Source organism: Micropterus salmoides, unplaced genomic scaffold, assembly GCF_014851395.1.
Source record: "Micropterus salmoides isolate LMB-PRFRI ecotype aquatic unplaced genomic scaffold, ASM1485139v1 Ms_hic_scaffold_18, whole genome shotgun sequence".
NCBI lineage: Eukaryota > Metazoa > Chordata > Actinopteri > Centrarchiformes > Centrarchidae > Micropterus > Micropterus salmoides.
In genome coordinates, this window is record NW_024040928.1 from 30,894,483 (window position 1) to 30,914,827 (window position 20,345).

The following is a 20,345-nucleotide window of genomic DNA, read 5'->3' on the forward strand; positions in this document are numbered from 1 at the left end:
TTCTCTAAGTGCTATCCCGACCATAAAACTGGCACCTTTTTGATTCCGAAGCTGATAACGCGGGGCCTGACTGTTAAACTGACAAAGGGACACGAGCCAGCCATTGGCATCTCCCTGAACAGCCTATCAAAACTGGCCCCACCACACACGTTTCCGTGGAAACTGACCTTATTCTTTGTTTTATTACCACATCAAAGGGATACTCCTTGTCTCACCTAAGTGTGACATGTTCCAGACACTGAACTTTCAATGTAAAAGGACTGCAATCTCCAAAAGATCAAAGCATCTAATTAAGTTTAATTAAATCTTTAGTTACCTGAATATGTTTGCCTCTATTTGAGTAGTTATGTTAACTGTTGTTGCTATCTGTTGTTGATATTAGTGCTGAAAAGAAGTTACTTGTGCAGTGTTTTTATTTTCAGCACTACACTCCATCTAATGTAATCAATGCTTGTTCATAATACTTTCTTACAAAATCCCTTTAGAAATGATGACAAAGAAAGTTTTACTATACTCTTAATCGCCAGCTTGAATTTAAGGATGAATCAACAAATTCCCCGGTTCCTAAGGAGAGACGATCTTTGATTTAATCCAAGCTTTCCTCATGTAACCTGAGCTCCCCAAGTGGACGAAATAAGTATTACATGCCCTCGTCGGAAATGCGGTTAAAGTGTAAAAATACTGACCAATGATGTGACAATTGTTTCCTGTTACCAAATGCCTAGAACAGTACAACCGTTCAACCATTGAGGTTCGATTGTGGAAAATATTTGATTATAATACGTGCAAATAGATTTCTTTTCTTTAGATGTTAAGTTTTGAAAGGCAGTCCCTGGGGAAACCTGAGACGCCCCCCGGGGAACCACGCCCCAGGCAACAAAAGAGCGACACGCGACCTGCTCGCTAGTCTCTTCCCTTCTCTCGCTCTGGATGCTTCGGCACGAGCAGCGTGCCTCGCCAGGCAACACGCCCAGACTCGGCCAGCGAAACAAACAGGCCTTTGTTCGCTTGAAGCTACACACCTGAAGTGCCGCGACATCGATCTGCCTTCAGTTTGTTTTATTTTCTTTATTTCTTTTGTTTGTTAAAGTTATGAGTCCGTTAAGTTACACTGGACTAATTCAGGAACGACCAAGTTCCATTTTAAGCCTTTTTCGTCGAAGCCAACTTCACCGAGGTCAGACCAAGCCACGTGGTCTCGCCAACTGCAACGAAGGAAACCTGAAACAGCCGAATTGCCAGACGGAGGAGGCGTTTTCAATCAGACACGGAGAACCCTGGAGAATCCCTAGCAAAAAGCCAGGATCGGCAGCTAGCGTGGGACCCGTGCAACAGGCCAAAAGCAGGCTGTCGACAAGCAGTAAGACTTAACACACGTCCTGTGATCAGATGTCCATTTTAACTCCTAAACTATAGCATTAGTTTACTTTCATTAGCTCTTCTATGCCGTATTAGTCAAATGCTTCCCACAATCGAACCTCCAGGCTCATTGTTCAGAAAATGTTTGTTCCCTGTATCCAACCATCTTTTTATCACCTTAGTTAGAGAATAAATTCACTGTAATATAATCAAGAGCTGTGTGTGTTGCCTATTTATAGTTCCTGCCAAGAGAATTGACCCTTTAGATATGAGACTGACTGATTTAAGATAATTGAGCGATTATTAACTAACTGATCACTAGTAATAATTGTATAATTATTCAAAACTACCTAGAGGTCCGGAGACTCTAGGATTATAACAACTCCGGTGGTGCCCTTAACGAGGAAATTTAGATTTTATGAATCAAAATTCATAATTGGGTATCAATTCTCATAAATTTATTAAAATGAATAACTAATAAATTTAGGTCCACTACAAAAACAAATGCGCACATTTAGATGCATATAATTATTTGCTGCGAGAAACACCTTCTCGGTGCCTTTATTCTCTGTTAACTTCATCATTTAGCCTCATCTGTCTCTGTGAAATACAGTCCTTTATTGATATGAAATTCCCAAGTCAGTTTTGTGCTAAATCACAAACTTGTCTCAAAGCTTTACAATCTGTACATCATGTGGCCTCTCTGTCCTCAGACCCTCTGTTTCTGACAGAAATTACTCAATACAGTTGAATCTGATCTGAGAACAGTCTGGAAACAGTTTAGTTGTTCATGTGTGAATGCTGGTCAAACTGTTTATTTAGCGGGACAACATGCAGAGGACAATATTTGACATCCTGCTCTCATATTAGTTGTCTTCTTCTTCAGGTCCTTTTCTCAGACAGTGAAAGAATCCTGGAGACAGTTGACACAGATGAGTTTCAGCCTGTTTCTCTGTCACACTGACAAACTGAGGAACACTGCTTCATGTTGAACAGCAGTTAGGACTCATGTTGGATAGAAAATCACTCTGACTGTGTTTCTTCCTCCAGGGTGGACCATGGTGGAGAGCAGAGGTTAAAACCTGGTCTGAGGAAGTGTAAGTGTGGATTCAATCTGACTCGTGATGACAAAACAGCACACAGTCAGTTTCTCTTAATACAAAGTTGATAGTTGTGATATTTATTCATTCAAACATTACTGACTAAATGCATCATCATTAAACTTTATAGAATGAACAACATCAGCACACAAACAAAGAATAAACCTTCAGATGTGTTGATGATAAACTGCTGCTGTGTTGTGTCTCGTTCTCTCCATCAGATCTCTGTGAACTCACACTGGACACAAACACAGCACACAGAAACCTCAAACTGTCTGACAACAACAGGAAGGTGACACATGTGAGAGAGAAGCAGCCATATCCTGATCATCCAGAGAGATTTGACTTCTGGCCTCAGCTGCTGTGTAGAGATGGTCTGACTGGTCGCTGTTACTGGGAGGTCGAGTGGAGAGGAGGAGTTTATATATCAGTGAGTTACAGAGGAATCAGAAGGAGAGGAGACAGTAAAGACTGTGTGTTTGGATGGAATGATCAGTCCTGGAGTCTGTTCTGCTCTGATGGTCGTTACACTGTCTGTCACAATAAGAGAGAAACAGTCCTCCCTCTTCCTCCTCCTCCTCCTCCTCCTCCTCCTCCTCCTCTAACAGAGCAGCAGTGTATGTGGACTGTCCTGCTGGCTCTCTGTCCTTCTACAGAGTCTCCTCTGACACACTGATCCACCTCCACACCTTCAACACCACATTCACTGAACCTCTTTACCCTGGTTTGGGGTTCTGGTCCTCTGGTTCTTCAGTGTCTCTGTGTTCTGTGTAGGAGGGAGACAACTTCCAGTCCTGTGGTTTAAATGTTGGTGGTGGACGAGGCTTCACTTTGGTTAACATCTGGCTCACTGATTGTGCCTTTAATGTCAGAAATGTGTTTTCTTAGAAATGTGTGAAATGACTCAGGGCTGAACTTGTTGTGTACAAACTGTGTTGACTCTGATTTTCACTTTAATAAAGTTTTCTTGGAGCAGCATCTAGTAGCTGCTGATGGCTGCAGAGCTTCTCATTTATTTCAATAAAGGTTTGAAGACAAAAACTCAACAAATATTCTTATTTATTCTGTTGCTCAAGTACATTTCTTTTCCTGCTGAGTTTGATCCTCACAAAGGCTAAATCAAAAGATAAGTCAGGCAGGAAGGAAGTGAAGCCTTGAAGGTTTATTATTATTATCTGAAAAATAGATATATATATAGGATTTAGTTTTTTCTCTCAATATTATTTTAATTATTTTATGAAATGAAGTTGTGTCAACAAACATAGTTCATGCAACATACTCCGGTACAGTAGGTGGCGTATGCACCTTTAAAAGTCATGGTTGCAATCTGCCATAAAAGAACACCAGTGTGTGCTCTACAGGTGGAAGCGGGAGAAATGCCATCGAACATCCGACGTAAACAATTGCTTGTAAATTATTGGGTAAATCTAAAAGGGCATGGAGATAGTCATCCAACTAAAATAATATTACAAGAATTGGGAAAGGGAGAGAGCACAAAGTTCGTTTTGGGTGGGTGGTAGAGCTGAGGCGGCTAGAGAATTTGGAGTGTATGAAAAGGAATTCTGCCCAACTATAATATGGCCTGATACACCGGTATGGAAGCTAGAAACCATGGAAGTTGATTTTAAATTACTTCGAGTTAAAACAGTAAGTAATAGTACAGATCTGGTAGCGGAATTTTATAGACATATAGATTTTAAATATAAAGAGTATATTCAGATTTATACAGACGGATCTGCAGTTTACATTTTCAACCAAAGAGGTGAGATAAGCAGACGAACCACAAATGATCTGAGTGTGTATGCAGTTGAATTATATGCTATTAAGATGGCACTAGAATGGATTGAGGAAAACAAAATCAAAAAAGCTTTAATTGGAAGTGATTCAGTGTCAGCTTTATACAGTCTCATGACTGGTATATCTAATAGTCATCAGGATTTACTGTATTCAATATTGATAATATACACAAGAATAAGGGAAAAATGCTATGAGATTCAATTGACTTGGATTCCTGCTCATATTGGCATTGTGGGTAATGAGAGAGTGGACAAGTTAGCCAAACAAGCTGTTAAAAAAGAGAGTATTGAAGGAAATATTAAGTTGTCAAAGTCTGAAGGAAAGAGTATAATATGGAAAGAAGCATTAGAGAATGGCAACATCAGTGGGATATGGAAACTAAAGGGAGACATTTATATGCTATACAAAGTAAAGTTGGGGCGGTGAAGAATAGGGGAGGGAATAGAAAAGAAGAAATAGTTATGACCAGATTAAGGATAGGTCACAGTAATTTGAATAGCACATTACACATTATAGAGAAGCACCCAACTGGTTTTTGTGGTTGTGGTCAGGTTGCAGAAACTATAGAGCATGTGTTTTTGAGTTGCAGACAATATGAAGAACAGAGGAAAAATATGATGGAAGAGTTAGGAATAGTTGGAACAATAGGGACAGCAATGAAGGAAATACTGGAAAATGGGGAGAATGAACAAAGCAGAGGAAATATTTTCTTATTTTTATCAAGAATAGGTATGATGAGAAGAATATGATGTAACTGGACATGACAGGAAATATAGCCGGAAGATGGCGGTAGTGCAACGATAATGGATGCAAGCTGCCGATAAACTCTAAAGAAGAAGAAGAAGAAGATGCCATAAAAGAAGAAGAAAAACACACTCCCAAAGGTGGAGGACAGAGGGGAACTCCCTCCCTCTCTGAGGCAAGGCGTCATAACACTTATTCCAAAACCTCACAAAGACTCTCTATTAATTGAAAACTGGCGACCCATTACATTGCTAAATAATGACTATAAGATTCTAGCATCTATCTTTGCAAAATGTCTCAAATCTAAATTACACACTTTAATTGATGAATGCCAGTCTGGTTTCATGAAAGACCGTCACATAGCCAATAACATTCGCTTAGTTCTGGATCTGATGGAATACAAAGACTTTCTAGATGATGAACACCTTATCCTATTCTTAGACTTTCAAAAAGCTTTTGACACGGTAAGCCACAAATTTATTAATGACACTTTAAATTTTTTTTATTTTGATCAGAATTTTATTAATGCTGTGAAAACTCATGGGAGGAAACAGTTGTGTTAAATTGGCAAATGGAACCTCACCTAGATTTTACATAAAGAAAGGGATCCGCCAAGGCTGCCCCACATCGCCTCTTTTATTTTTGATTGTAGCCCAAATCCTTTGTGTCCTAATTCACTAGAGTCCAATCAAAGGAATTACATTAAACGAAAGAGAAATAAAAATATCACAGCTGGCTGACGACACAACCCTGTTTCTAAAAAATGAATCCCAAATAGGAATTGCACTAAAGGTTGTGAATAAATTCTCTGAAAGCTCAGGATTGAATCTAAATCTATCAAAATGTGAGCTGTTCTCTCTTAAAAATAAGCACTCGGGTCAAATTTGTGGGATAAATATAAAGAATTTAGTAACCTATCTTGGAGTAAAAATCAGTCATAATCATAAGTTAATGACAGAGAGTAATCTGTCTTCACTGTACGACTCTATTACAGTTTTTCTCAAATGCTAAAACACAAAAGCCAATCCTCTAAACCAAATGACCAGTTGTCTAAACACATTTACTAAATCTAGCCATCATTTTCCAATATCATAAACACATTTCACATGAAGACACAATTCACAAAACACAATCCTCCGTTCATAAATCTTAACACATTTTTCCTTGCTAAAACACAAGTTGCAAAAGAACTCTGCTCATATTCTCAAATGAAAGCTCATGTGATGCAAAATGCTTGCCACAGTCAGCAATATTTGAACAAAATGAACACACCTGGCGTCATTCATTACACACAACGACTCAAAATTGAAAACACCTGTTGCTAATGCTGTGACCACATGTATAAAAGCAAGTTCAGAGTGCACAGTTTGCTGAAGATTCCAAACAAACACAATGGATGAAGGCAGAGTCAGGGGAAGAGGTAATCGAGTCAGAGGAGGGAGAGGAGCAGGCCAGGGAGGAAGAGGAGGAGGCCAACGAGGAAGAGGAGCAGGCCAAGGAAGAAGAGGAGGAGGCCAACAAGGGAGAGGAGAAGGTCCAGGAGGGAGAGCAAGACAACCTCGCACCATCATTACGGACGAGATGCGAGCAACAGTCATTGGCCATGTCATTGTCCATGGCATGACAATGGCTGAAGCAGGACTAAGAGTCCGTCCAAACCTGAGTAGGTTCACCGTGGCCACCATTATCAGGGCATTCAGACAACACAACAGGTATTGTACTCTATTGCTTTCTTTGTCACAATTTTACAAGCCTGTGAAAGTAGTCTATTAGTTTCAAATCAGTTGTTACTGTATTGTAAAACATGTCAATTGACAACACGTTTCTTTCTTTAGAGTTGAAAGAATGCCACATAGAGGTGGGAGGGTTGCCATATTTACAGCGGCACAAGAAACCCTCATTGTGGATATGGTTCGTGAGAACAACCTCATCAGACTCCGGGAGATCAGAGACAAAGTCATTGCCGATAATGTGAACAGAGTTCTCCGGCGCCAAAAGATGCGGATGAAACAAGTCTATAGGGTTTCCTTTGAGCGAAACTCTGCACGACACAAAGACCTACGTTACGAGTATGTGCAAGTAAGTATACATCCATGTTCACAGTACAGTTAGTGAACATACTGTGTTGCTCAGTGGCCTACATTACTTCTGGACAATACTATGCTACCTGATTGACTGTTGTTCTGAACACCTGTGCATTTTCACAGAGGATATTACAGTTGGACGCGATGGCCAGACCTCATGAGTACCTCTTCCTGGATGAGGCTGGCTTCAACCTGCAGAAACGAAGGCAAAGAGGCCGTAACATCATTGGCCAAAGAGCCATCACTGAGGTTCCTGGCCAACGGGGGGGTAATATTACTCTTTGTGCGGCCATGGGTTTGGAGGGGCTTGTCCACCAGCAGCAAGATATCCTCCTGGACCGCAAACAACACCATCCTGGGCCCGAACATCCCATTTATGTGATCATTTGGGACAATGTACGCTTCCACAGAACAAACCAAATCAGAGAGTGGTTCACCACCAACAGTAACCACTTTTTAAACGTCTGTCTGCCACCCTACTCCCCTTTCCTGAACCCTATAGAGGAGTTCTTCTCATCGTGGAGATGGAAGGTTTATGACAGACAACCATACACTAGAGAGAACCTCCTAAGGGCAATGGAGCTGGCGTGTTGACATCCCAGTGGAGAACTTCCAAGGATGGATCCGCCATTCCAGGGCGTTTTTCCCGCGGTGCCTGGCAAGAGACAATATAGCCTGCGATGTGGATGAGGTGATGTGGCCCGATGCAGCTCAGCGACATGATGCCGCACAGTGATTGTGGTGTAAATAAAAAAAAAAAAAAAAACTTCACACCCTGATCATGTTTTCAAGAGTACTGTTGTGTGCAATAGATTCTGTTTTTGCATTGAGTTGTGTTACAGTAGTATACAGAATTTACTATAGATTTATACTCTTCATATGAAACTCACAAATCTAAATGCCCAATCCTCTGCAGAGATCTAAGATCCATTATTGTAAAGTTTCTAAAAATATGCATTGGCAGTTATGAAACAAAGAACCTTCTCACAAATTGAGCATTGTGTTTTCAATTGTTCTGCTGTAGTGTGTAATGATGTGTATAGTGTTTACATTTTTGAAAGCTTCGAGCTGCTCTTTTGGTGTGAAAGTTTGAGTTTTGAAGGGAGAAGGTGTGGTTGTGTTTATGTAGCTTTAGAAAAGGGTGTTGTGTTTAGACATTGGAGAACATGGACGAAATGTGTTTTAGCTTTTGAGAAACTGTAATAAAAAGTTTGATTCTTGGCTTACAAGAGATATATCTACATATGGCAGGGTTCTTCTTTCTAAAGCAGGTCTCTCACGAGCAGCATTTATTTACATCTATAGAAATAACTAAATTACAATGTGCCAATCAAGACAAACTATTATATAATTTTATATGGAGGACGAAGCCCCATAAAATCAGGAAAAACATCTTGACCAATAAAATTGAGGAAGGGGGTTTATCGGTAATTGACTTCTCGCTTTTCAATGAAATATTAAAAATTAACTGGTTTAAAAGATTTTTGAAAAATCCAAACAGTTTGTGGAACATTGTTCCAAACTTTATTTTTGAAAAACTTGGTAAAATCACATTCTTGCTTCAGTGCCCAAACTCCATCAACAGACTGCCAGTCAAACTTCCATAAACAGGATCTAACTTGGTCACTTTTATACAAACACAATTTCTCCCCTCACAAATGTTTTATCTGGAACAACAGGAACATCATACATAGAAACAAGACTCTCTTTATACAAAACTGGTTTAAACATGACATTGTACTGGTAGCCCAACTGTTAAATAACTCAAATCAAATTTTAACATATGAAGACTTTACTCATAAATTTAACTTCCATCCTCCAACAAAAGAATTTGACGTTGTAACCAGAGCTATTCCCAATGGGATCATAACCTTAGAGGTGAGAAAGATCTGGATCAAATGAATGTATTTTTGTCCAGCAGTGTTTCAATAAATGGTCTATCTTTTCTAGACAAAAAAGTCAACAACAAGTAATTAAGAACCTTTTATGTGCAAAATCTATCCCTGCATGCAGGCACAAATGGACCCCCAGTATGAAAATATTAATTGGAATAGAGCATGGAGTAACCCACAAAAATTTTTAATAACAAACAAAGTTAAAGAAATATCATTTAAAATTCTTCACCATTGTTACCCCTGTAACGAGATTATCTCGAAATTTATCCCTACTGTAGACGAAAAATGCTCCTTCTGCTCTCTGGAAACAGAAACGTTGGACCATTTATTCTATAGCTGTTCATACAGCTCTTCTCTGTGGAATGATATACAAGGCTTCATTAATGGACACTTTGGCTCAAATGTAAAAATATCCAATTCTGACATTTTATTTTATTTCTCTGATTCAAACTCCTCTGTACAATACATAGTCAATCTATTAATCTTGCTTGGAAAATTCTTTATTCATAAATCAAAATTTATGAAAATCAAACCTCTTTTCAATGTTTTTAAATTTGACTTAAAAAAATATAGTCTGTATTTCTGGACTGAAGAGTAAATCAGCATCAAAATGTTTACAACATTTATCTAATATAACTTTATAATTAATTAACTGATATTTATTGTTTGACACTCTGGCTGTATACTTTATTTTTGTTTTATAATTTATTTATTTATATATATTATTTATTTTATATTTATTATTTATTTATTAATTTATTTATTTTTCACTGTCTCTGTTTTTTCTTCCTTATAAAAACGTGAACTGTAACTATATAATTCTTGTAATAAATAAAAAAAAAAAAAAGAAAAAACTATTTAGCTGCAGTCGCTGTCAATTGCCGTCACTCAATTGGAGGAATCCAGCACCGGCCGCTCCAATCATCGAGCCCAGCCAGTGTTACATTCAGCCTCCTGGCTTCTGGTTTCTGCCACGCTGCTGTCATGATAACGTAACGTTACACCGCGTGTCATCTAATGATTGGCTGTTTCATATTTTCTGTTTATTTAACGGCCACATATGAGCGAGAAAACAGCTGAATCTAACATTAAAGACAATCTGTGACTGTACAGTCTGTGAGTCCTTTCAGGCGTTCACTGATGCAGAAATTCATTTTATTATCATACTGCATTACACAATATTGAAATTACATTTAAACATTTAAAGTAGCCTAATTGATGTCTGTTATTGTTATTATCACAACACATCAGTGACGTGGAAATTTGATTCATTTTAAGATTAGATTTGCTACTATTGTCATTATTCTAATGTGCTTCATCAGGATGATTGAATAAAATATAGATTTACTGATAAGACATGTTTTTGATATTTATTTTGGATAAATTTGTATGTTAATCGAGTAATAGGCAACTTTTCTTTCTTTAGAATAAACAAATTTAGTCGTTAGATTAATCGACTAATCGAAAAAATAATCGTTAGATTAATCGACTTGAAAAATAATCGATATGTACAGCCCTAGTTAAGTGTGAGCAGTCCAAAAACACAAAGCATGAAAGTCCAAAGTCCACAGGGGCACGAGAAACACCACAGGAAAATCCACAGCAACATCCAAGGCAACATCAAAATACATCCGCAATGAACTGGGACCGAGTGAAAGACAGACAACCACTTAAATACTCAGGTGAGTGAGAAACTAATTACACAGAGGTGAAACCACTAAGACCATAAAGGACAGGCAGGAGGTAAAACAAGACAAGAGACACTAGGGCAAACTAACTACAAACTAAAACAGGAAGTAAAGCTAACTGAAACACACAAGGAACTATGTCACAAAATGAAACATAACACAGACATCAAAAGTACTAACTAACAAAAACCTACAGAACATACAGATGGTAGAACAGGACTAGAAACACTGAGGACCTCATAACAAGTAAACCTGACTAAAAATAACACAGAAACAACTACAAAACACACCCAACCAACCCAAAAACGTGACAGCTAGATGCAGTCTTTACGGGTGGTTGGAACGGACCAGCCAGCTATGGCTTCAGCCTTAGTGTCTACAGGACGGACTTGACCCTGCACCACTTGTCGGCCGAGGTAAGTAACTGTGGCCTTGCCAAAATCACACTTTGCTAAATTTAGTGTTTTGCTTGGGCCAAACGATCAAAAACCTGCTCCAGTACTCTCATGTGCTCATCCCATGCTGCTGCATGGATGATCATATCATCCAAATACGCATTACAGTTGTGCAACCCCGATAACACAGTGTCTACTAACCTCTGGAAGGTAGCCAGCGCATTGCACAGTCCGAAGGCCATTACAGTGTACTGGAGGAAGTGATCTGGTGTGACAAATGCAGCTATTTTAGAGACACGGCCCATTAAAGGTACCTGCCAGTATCCCTTCAACAGATCTACCTTGCTTACAAACTTGGCTGCTCCCAAGTTATCCACACAATCCTCCATTCTAGGCAAAAGGTAGGAATCTCGAACAGTACCTTGCGAAAATCAGATATGAACCAAGGGGAACCATCAGATTTAGCCACCAGCAGGCACGAGGAGCTCCAGGGGCTGGCACTAACTTTAGCTAATCCATTCTGCAGGAGGTGGTCTGCCTCCTTTTTCATCATTTCACCCTTCGTCTGATTAATCAGCTTAATGGGCCGAGTCTCTTTCACCTCCATGTGGGAGGGACATCGCTAAAAAGACAGGTATACTGACTTACCAGACTCACCACATCCTGCTGCTGCTCAGCAGTCAGGTGTTGTAACTGAGATGGCAGACCTGCTAATGCCTCAGATTTGGGGAGCCAAGCACCCTGGTATGCGCGTCTTTAAATCATCAGATGTGTCCGCTGACTCTGACCTCTCATCCCACTGTTTTTCAGATTCTACACAGTATTTCCTGAGCATCGACTTTAAGGTCTGGTGCCAGCGTTACAATGCGCCCTGTGACTCTGGGTGATACGTGGAAGAGATGGCATGGTGAAACTGGTTTCCACTTTTAGTGCGGGGTAAGGGACCAACACAATCAATGAGCACTCGCTCAAATGGCTCTCCTATCACAGGAATAGGGTGCAATAGTGCAGGAGGAACAGTTTGGTTAGGCTTCCCTACAACCTGGAAAACATGACAACACCTACAATGTTTAGCAACCTCCGATTTTAGCCCTGGCCAAAAGAAATGTCTGAGGATGGCCTGATATGTTTTTGTCACCCCTAAATGTCCCGCCCACCGTCTATCGTGGGCTACCGACAACACCTGCCGTCGGTAGCCAGAGGGTACCACTAACTAATAAACAGCATCACAATCCGAATCATCAGCTATTAATGACCATTTTCGCATTAAAATATCCCCTCTAAGGATGTATGCTGCTTTTGTACCACTTGCTGAGTTGTCACTCACCACCATGGAGAAGCACTTGTTCAATGTTGGGTCTGCTTTTTGCATCACGCTCAGACCATCTCGACTGACTAGAAGTGCCACCACACAGACTGTCGGTATATCCTGCTCAGCCAGGAGCGTTCCCTCTGCAGCCGCATCCTGAGCAGGAATAACTGTGCACTCCGCCTCAGTCTCCAACCCTGGTGAATCTGAAAAGGCTGACATAAGTAAGCTGTCAGATAACGAAAATTCAACGCCCTCTCTTCGGTTTTCACGTGCACCCGCACGAGTAAGGGCACAAGAGGGAAATATGTTCGAGGATGTGTGTTCTGTAGAGTGTGTCTCATCCCACTAGGGTTGATCTAACACCTCCAGGGCTGGAGTTACTTTACCTCCCGCTATATCATTCCCCATCAGGAGCACAATACCTGTAATCGGCAACTCTAAGCAAACTGCAACTGGGAAAAATCCAGTGACTAACTTAGATTGAATGTGAACGTGATGTACTGGCCGTGGAATGTAACCCATTTCAATACCTCGTAAAACAGAACAGTAGCCACGTGAGAACTGTTCAGAAAAGGGCAGTGCTGACCTGAGGATTACTGACTGTGAACATGCGGTGTCTCTCAGAACTCGTATGGCACATTTATCAGCTGATGCACCCGTCAAAGACACATGGGCATCAAAAACAAATGGCTTGAAACAAACGTCAACAACTTCCTGTTCAGGCTGCTCAGTGTCTAAACCTGACTCTGCTCTAATCAACCCCTTTAGGTTTAGAAGAGCGTGGAATTTGCTCTTTACGTTTAAGTACAAGACAATTAGCAATTACATGGCCGGTTTGGCGACAGTAGAAACACTCCCTGTCCTCTTTCCTTGTGCTACGCGCTTTGGGTGAACGAGGTGAGACAGTGTGTTCACCTTCTTTTCATTTAAATATACCACAATGCGATCGGGTAAACACCTTTTGAACACCATCAACTCCCTTAGAGAATTAAAATCAGTGACTTTGCAAGCTGAGCTCCACTTATCAAAAAGCGTTCCTTTCTCCCTGGCGAACTCAACATAAGTCTGAGATGAAGTTTTACGATAGTTTCTAAACTTCTGTCTGTATGCCTCAGGCACTAGTTCGTAACCACGCAGAATCTTTTACAGAATCATAATTCAAACTATATTCTAAAGAGAGTGCAGCGATAGCATCCTGTGCTTACCCATACATTTTGCACTGAAGCAGGACTGACCAGACTTCAGGCGGCCACTGTAATGCAGCAGCAATACGTTCGAACACACTGAAATACGAATTAACTTCACTTTCACGGAACAACAGTACCAAGGACACATGCTTACTAATATCAAATGCTACTTTTACTGAACTGGTAGAAGTGGTGGAAGAGGAAGTCATACCTGAGTCATCGTGAGCGCTCCGCCCCCGTCCCATTTCGGGAACCTCGATTTCAAGTTTCCGCAGCCTCACTGCCTTGTCAGCCTCATTTTCCAGCTTCCTCCCCTCCAGCTGAAGCTGGAATTGAGATTGCCTCTCACGCTCTTTTTCCTGAGCATCCAGCTGAAGACAAGCGAGACGGACTTTTAGTAGTGCCTCCTCTCTGGAGCCAGTACTAATTGACGGGGATGGATCGTACCTGGGCAGAGTGAATGGCGTCTTTCCCTGTGCACCTGCCTTGCCATCCACCCCGGAGACCGTTGGCGTCTCAACCTGTACACCTTCACTCGGGACTAGACGACTACTGAAACACACGCAGTCCATAATGTGAAAATCTGTTCTTCTGTAATAAAATACTGATTGATAGCTCGGTGTGTTATCAGTGACAGTGTTTGCTTTCTGACTGAGAGTTGTTGTGTTTGGTCCAACAACTTTATTTGAGACATGTATGAAGTGTGTTGGAGGTGAGATTAACTGTTTCAAGATCCATTTTCCTTTTACTGCTTCAGTTTATCAAACAAACAAAGAAACCTTTGTCATTTGTTTGTTATTATATGCAGTGGTGAACATTAAATAAGTACATTTGCCTAAGAACTGTCCTTAATACATATTTGTAGTTGTACAAATATGTTGAGTTGAGTTTCTTTTTTTATTTTTACTTCACTACATTTATCTGACAGCTTCAGTTACTTTACAAAGTCAGATTGTTACACATGAAGAGTTTATAAAATATGATGTTTAGTTATAAATTAAACTCCAGCAGTTTATACAAGTACATGTTATGAGTTGTAGTTTCTTCCTTGTGAGTTTGAGTTTTTGCCATTTGTTTCGTCTATTTGCCTGTTTCTCTCGTTCCTTGTCCTTAGTTTATGTCTCGTCTTTTATCTTGGCTCTTGGTCCTGTGTTTCAGTTCTTTGTCTTTGTTCCCAGTCCTGTGCCTCGGTTATGTTTTAGTATTTCCTCCTTGTTCCTCGTCTGCATTATTTTAGTTTAATCTGCTCTGTATTCTGTGTCTTAGCTCCTCGTTCTGTGTCTCGGTTTATGTCTTAGTGTTTTGGGTTCTGTCCTGTGTCCAGTATCAGTTATGTAGTCTGTTGTGTTTTGGGGTTCACTCCTTGTCCGTCTCTGTCTTGTCTGTCGTCTAGTGTTCAGTAACCCTTGTCATGTCTGTTACCCCAGTGATCCCTCTGCATGTCTGTCTCTGTTTTCCCTGCTCTCTCTCTCCCTGCCTGTGTCTCGTTAGCCTCATGTCTTTCACCTGTGTTGCTCCCGCCCTGCTCGTTACTCCCTGTGTATATATACCTGGTGTTTCTGTCTTGTCCTTGTCGGATCATTGTATGATGTTTCCCAGTGTTGCTGTGTGTTGTCTGGTTGCCAGCCTTCCTCGTTGTGTCTCCCTGCTTGTTTTGGTTTTCTGTTTGAACAATCCTCGTTTTGGACTCTGTATCAGCCACTCAATCAGTAAGTGTGCTCGCCTTCTCTTTGTTCTAATAAATCACCACGGTTCACTGCACCTCCTCTGCCTTGCGTCCTGCATCTGGGTCCTCCAACCTGCTCCACTCAGCCACCCATCGTAACAGTACAGCTGAAATAACTTGTTGAATGACATTGAATAGAGGTGTTAAAGCAATGGATATCATGAGAAAAATGTGTTTTTGAACATTAAAGCATGTATGGTGTCTGAACAATAATGCTGCGCTGATGTATTGAGTCAAATGCACATATATTATACACCACACAAACATTAGGCTGACACAAATGCTCTTAACAGTATCACAAATCCTGTCCTCACAGAAGCAAATACATCAGCTAAACTACAGCCGGACCCTGACCTCTGACCTCTCAGCAGTTTTCAGTCCCAGCAGTAGATATTGTACTTGTATCACAGAAGCAGTATTTCTAGTAGTAGCACTATTAGAAGTGACAATAATTACAAACTTTGTGTTTAACAGCTTTTAAAACAAAGTTAAAAGTTGTTACAGGTGCAAATGAGTAAAAAGGCCTTTAAAGAAAAGTGTTTGGAAGCCAAAGTCTGTTTGAAGAAGAGCTTTAATAGCAGACACCATCTGTGGCAGCCTGAGGTTCTGGAGCTTCTGGTCCCCCTTTGTTAGGAACCAGGACTGAGGAACAGAGTGAAGGGCCCCGCCCGGGGATCTCAAGCTGCATTCTGCCTCATTATAGACCAACATGTCCAAAATATGGCAGTGTACCAATGTGATCCACACTGCTGCTTCATGACGTCTTGTCACGCCCCCCCTGCTGCGACCTAACCCTGACTTGTGGAAGACTGCCTTGTGTTTTTTTTCCCTGGTTGTGGCTGCGGTTTTTGGTTTCCGGCCCTTTTCCCCTTTCTCTCTCACCTGCAGGTTGCTGGGAGTCGTGTCAGCTGCGAGGAGCTGATTACACACCTGCACGTGATTTGCACTCCCTCGGGTTCCTGCCCTACTTAAGCAGCGGCCTGACGTCCTGTCCTCGCCGGATTGTTAAGTCGTCTCTGTACGTCTTGGCTACCAGCTCGTTTGGTTAGGAACCATACCTGTACTCTGTTTGTTAAGCTGACAACTAACCTGTTTTTCCTGTACTCAGGATCTCTACCGGACCCGTCCGTGACCAACTCACCTTCCCCGTGTCCTGGATCTCACTCTCCTACCTGTTACCTGTTTGCCTCTCTGCCTGGACCCCATCAGCTTCCTTCGCCTGCCTGCTCTGCCTGCCCCGATCCCCGCAGCCACCGCCAGCTCCTTGACTCAATAAATCTCTGAGAACCAGCTCTTGTCTCCAGTCTATTCCTGGGTCTTATCTGAAGCGTGACACGTCTTTTAGTGCTGAGTTGGGCCCGTATCTGGACGTATTTATCAAGCTTCTCAGAATTACTCATAAGAACACTGCTAAGCAGGGACGTGCACAGGGGGGTTGCTCTGGTTGCCCGGGCAACTGCCCGTTTGCCTTTCCTGACTCAAGTTGCCCTTCCAACTCGCCCTTCCGAGAAAAAAAAATAAAATAAAAAAATAATCGCGATCGCAAAGCCTCATTCACTTCCATTCGGGCACCGAAAGTGAAAGTCAGTAGGGGAAGGGCAAACTCTGTTTAAGTGGCTGCACTGCTGCAGCGCTGCCTGCACGTCAGTCGATTCTGTTCCCTACCGGAATTCCTGTTTCCTTCCTTTATGCAATCATACTACAACAAATCATGCGTAGTTTTGCCCAGTTACCATACGTGATACGTACCAACAGAAGTGAATACGAGCTAGAAGCGCAACTGAATGTACGGGAAGCCAAAAGGTTAAAAAAGGATTGTATTTTTTTCCGAAATCTAAGCGTTTTTTTTATTTAATATTTTATTAGAAGCGAGTTTTCCCCATCTGTCAATTCAATCTAGATTATTTATTTTCAAATAAAAAAAAAAAAAGGAAAAAAAAAAATAATAATAATGATTAAAAAAAACAATAAACAATAATATAAGGAACTCTTTTTTCATGAGTCGAGTCATGTTTTTCTGTTTTGTTATTAATAGTAGTTTAGGTTATTGAGTGCTGTATTTAAGTGTTTTTACTTTTTGTATATTTTTTAATAAAAAAATGTTTTTTCTCTGTCCTTCATATAGCCCATGTTTTTTGTTTGTTTTTTTTTTTTTGGGGGGGGTGCCTTTTTTCAGGTCAGAGCAACTGCCCTTCAAAATTCCTGTGCACGTCCCTGCTGCTAAGAACTGACTTAAGACTAAAAAAAATCTTGGCTCAAAGCTGAGCTTAAAAGTTAGTTATCAAGCATCATTGTCCTACTTTGAGTGAAGTGCAGGACTAAATCTTAAGTGTCAGTCTTAGTGATTTACGACACTTTGCTGTGCTGCAAACAGGATTTTGGATGATGATGTAGCCAAGGACCAATCACTGAATAATTTCCTTATTTAAGAATCTTCTCAGATAAATTCACATTGAATGGTGAAATTCTAAAGAGTTTATATTCAACACACTTAACAATAAAGAATTTTTAAGAGAATACATTATGATATAGGCCCACACATTAATAAATGAAAGATAAAAAAGTTTATCTTTCTTCTGCTCCTGTGAGGCTGGCTATTTGCATGAACTGTCTGCTTCTGTCGGATTACGGGGGGTGTTGTTGGGAAGTCGATGAAACGCGTGACAATGATTGCCAGAATTGTTTCCCTGACTATTCGGCTTATTGATGGTTGTGACGGGCCAAAATCATCAGCATTGCTGCGCATGTCCTGTGGCAAAGAAACAAAGCGTCATCACCACCTTCAATTTAAGTGAAAATGCATTACTGCGTAAAGTCTGTGGTAAGGTGACGTCCCTCACCAACTCGCTGACAAAGTTTATGCCTGCGCTGTCCGACCGCATCTTATTAACTGCATGTCGTCAAATAATCCAGAAATTCTTTCTCTCCTGAAATATTCATGCATGTCTCTGTCTCCACAGCGCCATCTCAAGCCCTACTGGCAGCTCCTAACCACTTGAGAGACCTCTGGAGCTTCTTAAATAACTGGGAGAGTCAGTGATTCTTAGCTTTAAGAAATTTGATAACTGGCTTTTATTAAGTTTAAAAGTAGGAGTAAATTTCATGAATTCTCAGCATTTAAGACTAAAATGGCACTTTGAGAAGCTTGATGAATACCGGCCCTGATCTGATTTAGTTCATCAGATGGTTAGTTAGCAGCATCTAGTGGACAGGTAGCAGAACTACATCATTAGATGTGTGATTCCTCTAACATTCACTGGGTTTCTGCCACAGGTTAGACCGGTTTTGACGTCATTCTGATGTTTTTTAGACTCTGAAGTTATGAGGCTGTGACGGCGTCCTCAGATCAGATGCACACAGACACCAGGACTGACGAGGAAGAAATGAGCAGCTTCTTCTCTCCCAGTGTTTCCTCCACACATGAAGGTGCAAAGTGTCTGTAAGTCGACCTGAAGTGAGTTCAGCAGGTGAGAATCCGACCAGAGGAATCTGTAAATGTCTGATAATCAGGATCACTTTGATCACATTGTGCTGGATCACTGTTTAACTGGACAGTAGAAATGCTTCTTGATGCTGATTGGCTGTTTCTAAATATCTCTTTGAAATCTGCTGTAGAATTTCTCTCCGAGTTAAAGAACAATGATTTCAGAAAGATTTCCCTGTAATATTGTTCATGTTTCTCAAGTAGAATCAGCAGCAGTCTGATTGTAGTCTGAGCTCACATCATCAGTGAAACATGCAGGGTGTGTCTGAACTGGTCTGACAGCTTGGATCCACTTGGCTCAGGTTTCTGGTTTAACTGTTAATACTCTGAAGTTAAGTGCATGGATGAAGAGTTCAGGGCTCAAATACAGACATCTTCCAACACTGAGACGGACTTGGTTTCACTGAAGACCCTTTAGAACAGTCCAGGGGCCTCATGTATAAAAGCCATCTGTCAGCCATCGGTGATGGCATTGTGATTGTAAAACCCCGTCCCCCTGTCAAAAACAAAATCTAAATTTTTCACATTATACCGCTATGTGAAAGCAGGTTTTAATCACAACGAACATTATTATTAAAGAGGCCTACACCTCAGGTAAACACACCGGCTAATACCGGGGAAAGGCAGCCTGCAGTTGGCACTTGGCTTATTTTATTTCTTTTCCAATTGAAAGGTGCAGTATGGAATAGTTATGGCTGACTAGTGCGAGCACAAATAACACTGCTGGTTTGAATGTTTACATGATAAAGTGGTAACATGTGAAATGAAGTGAAATTAAATATGTGAAAGTCATCATGATCTATTTTTCTCACATTCAATTTTATTTTGATATTAAACCACTACATACATGATCAAACCTTTGTCAAAAGACATAATTAGGATTTTGATAGACTACTCCATTGACATCTGCACAGTAATTGCAGTGGAAACACTATTTTGAAACATTTGGTGAGTTTTGGCACTTTAGCAGTTTACTGACAGCCAGACAAAAGTTTGTGGAGGGACTTCACATTCTCACATCACGTTCATTTTTATACATCCCACGTGTGCGTGAAAACCAGCGTACGTAACCTTTTTATACGTAGGCAGCGTTTATACATGAGGCCCCAGGTCTCAGCTGTACCAGAGGCTCCAGGATCCTTTCTAGATGGACCAGAGCCAGCCCAGGGTGGAGGGGAACTTAGAGGTTGATTAGGGCCCCTCAGCCATCAGGGGCCCTCACAGGAATAGAGAAGGACCAAAGTAAAATCAGCCATCCTGTGTCTCTCTGGTCATGATTTAAACATTTAAAGACAGAAATAAAGATTTAAAGACACAGACCTTGAGGAGAACTAAAGTGTCCTGAGATGTAAAGCTTGTTGTAATGAATGAGTGCAGCTCTCTCAGCATGTTGTTGTGTTTGTGTGAAGGTGTGGGCTCTGCTATGAATCAGTGTGAGGACAGAGAGGAGGGAGTCCCTCCCTCTAAAAGCACTCTGTGTGGGGAACATGACAGCCAGACCAAAGCTCAGAGGTGAGATGAGGATCTCTAACTGTCCAGGACTCAAATCACTCCACCATCATTATTCACTCTCA

General features: G+C 40.9%; 1 protein-coding gene across 1 annotated transcript in view; it reads left to right on the forward strand.

Moving 5' to 3' along the window:
• The window catches only part of LOC119909373 (NLR family CARD domain-containing protein 3-like), a 175,128-nt gene that overhangs the window by 16,727 nt on the left and 138,056 nt on the right, over positions 1–20,345 (forward strand). The window lies entirely within an intron of this gene.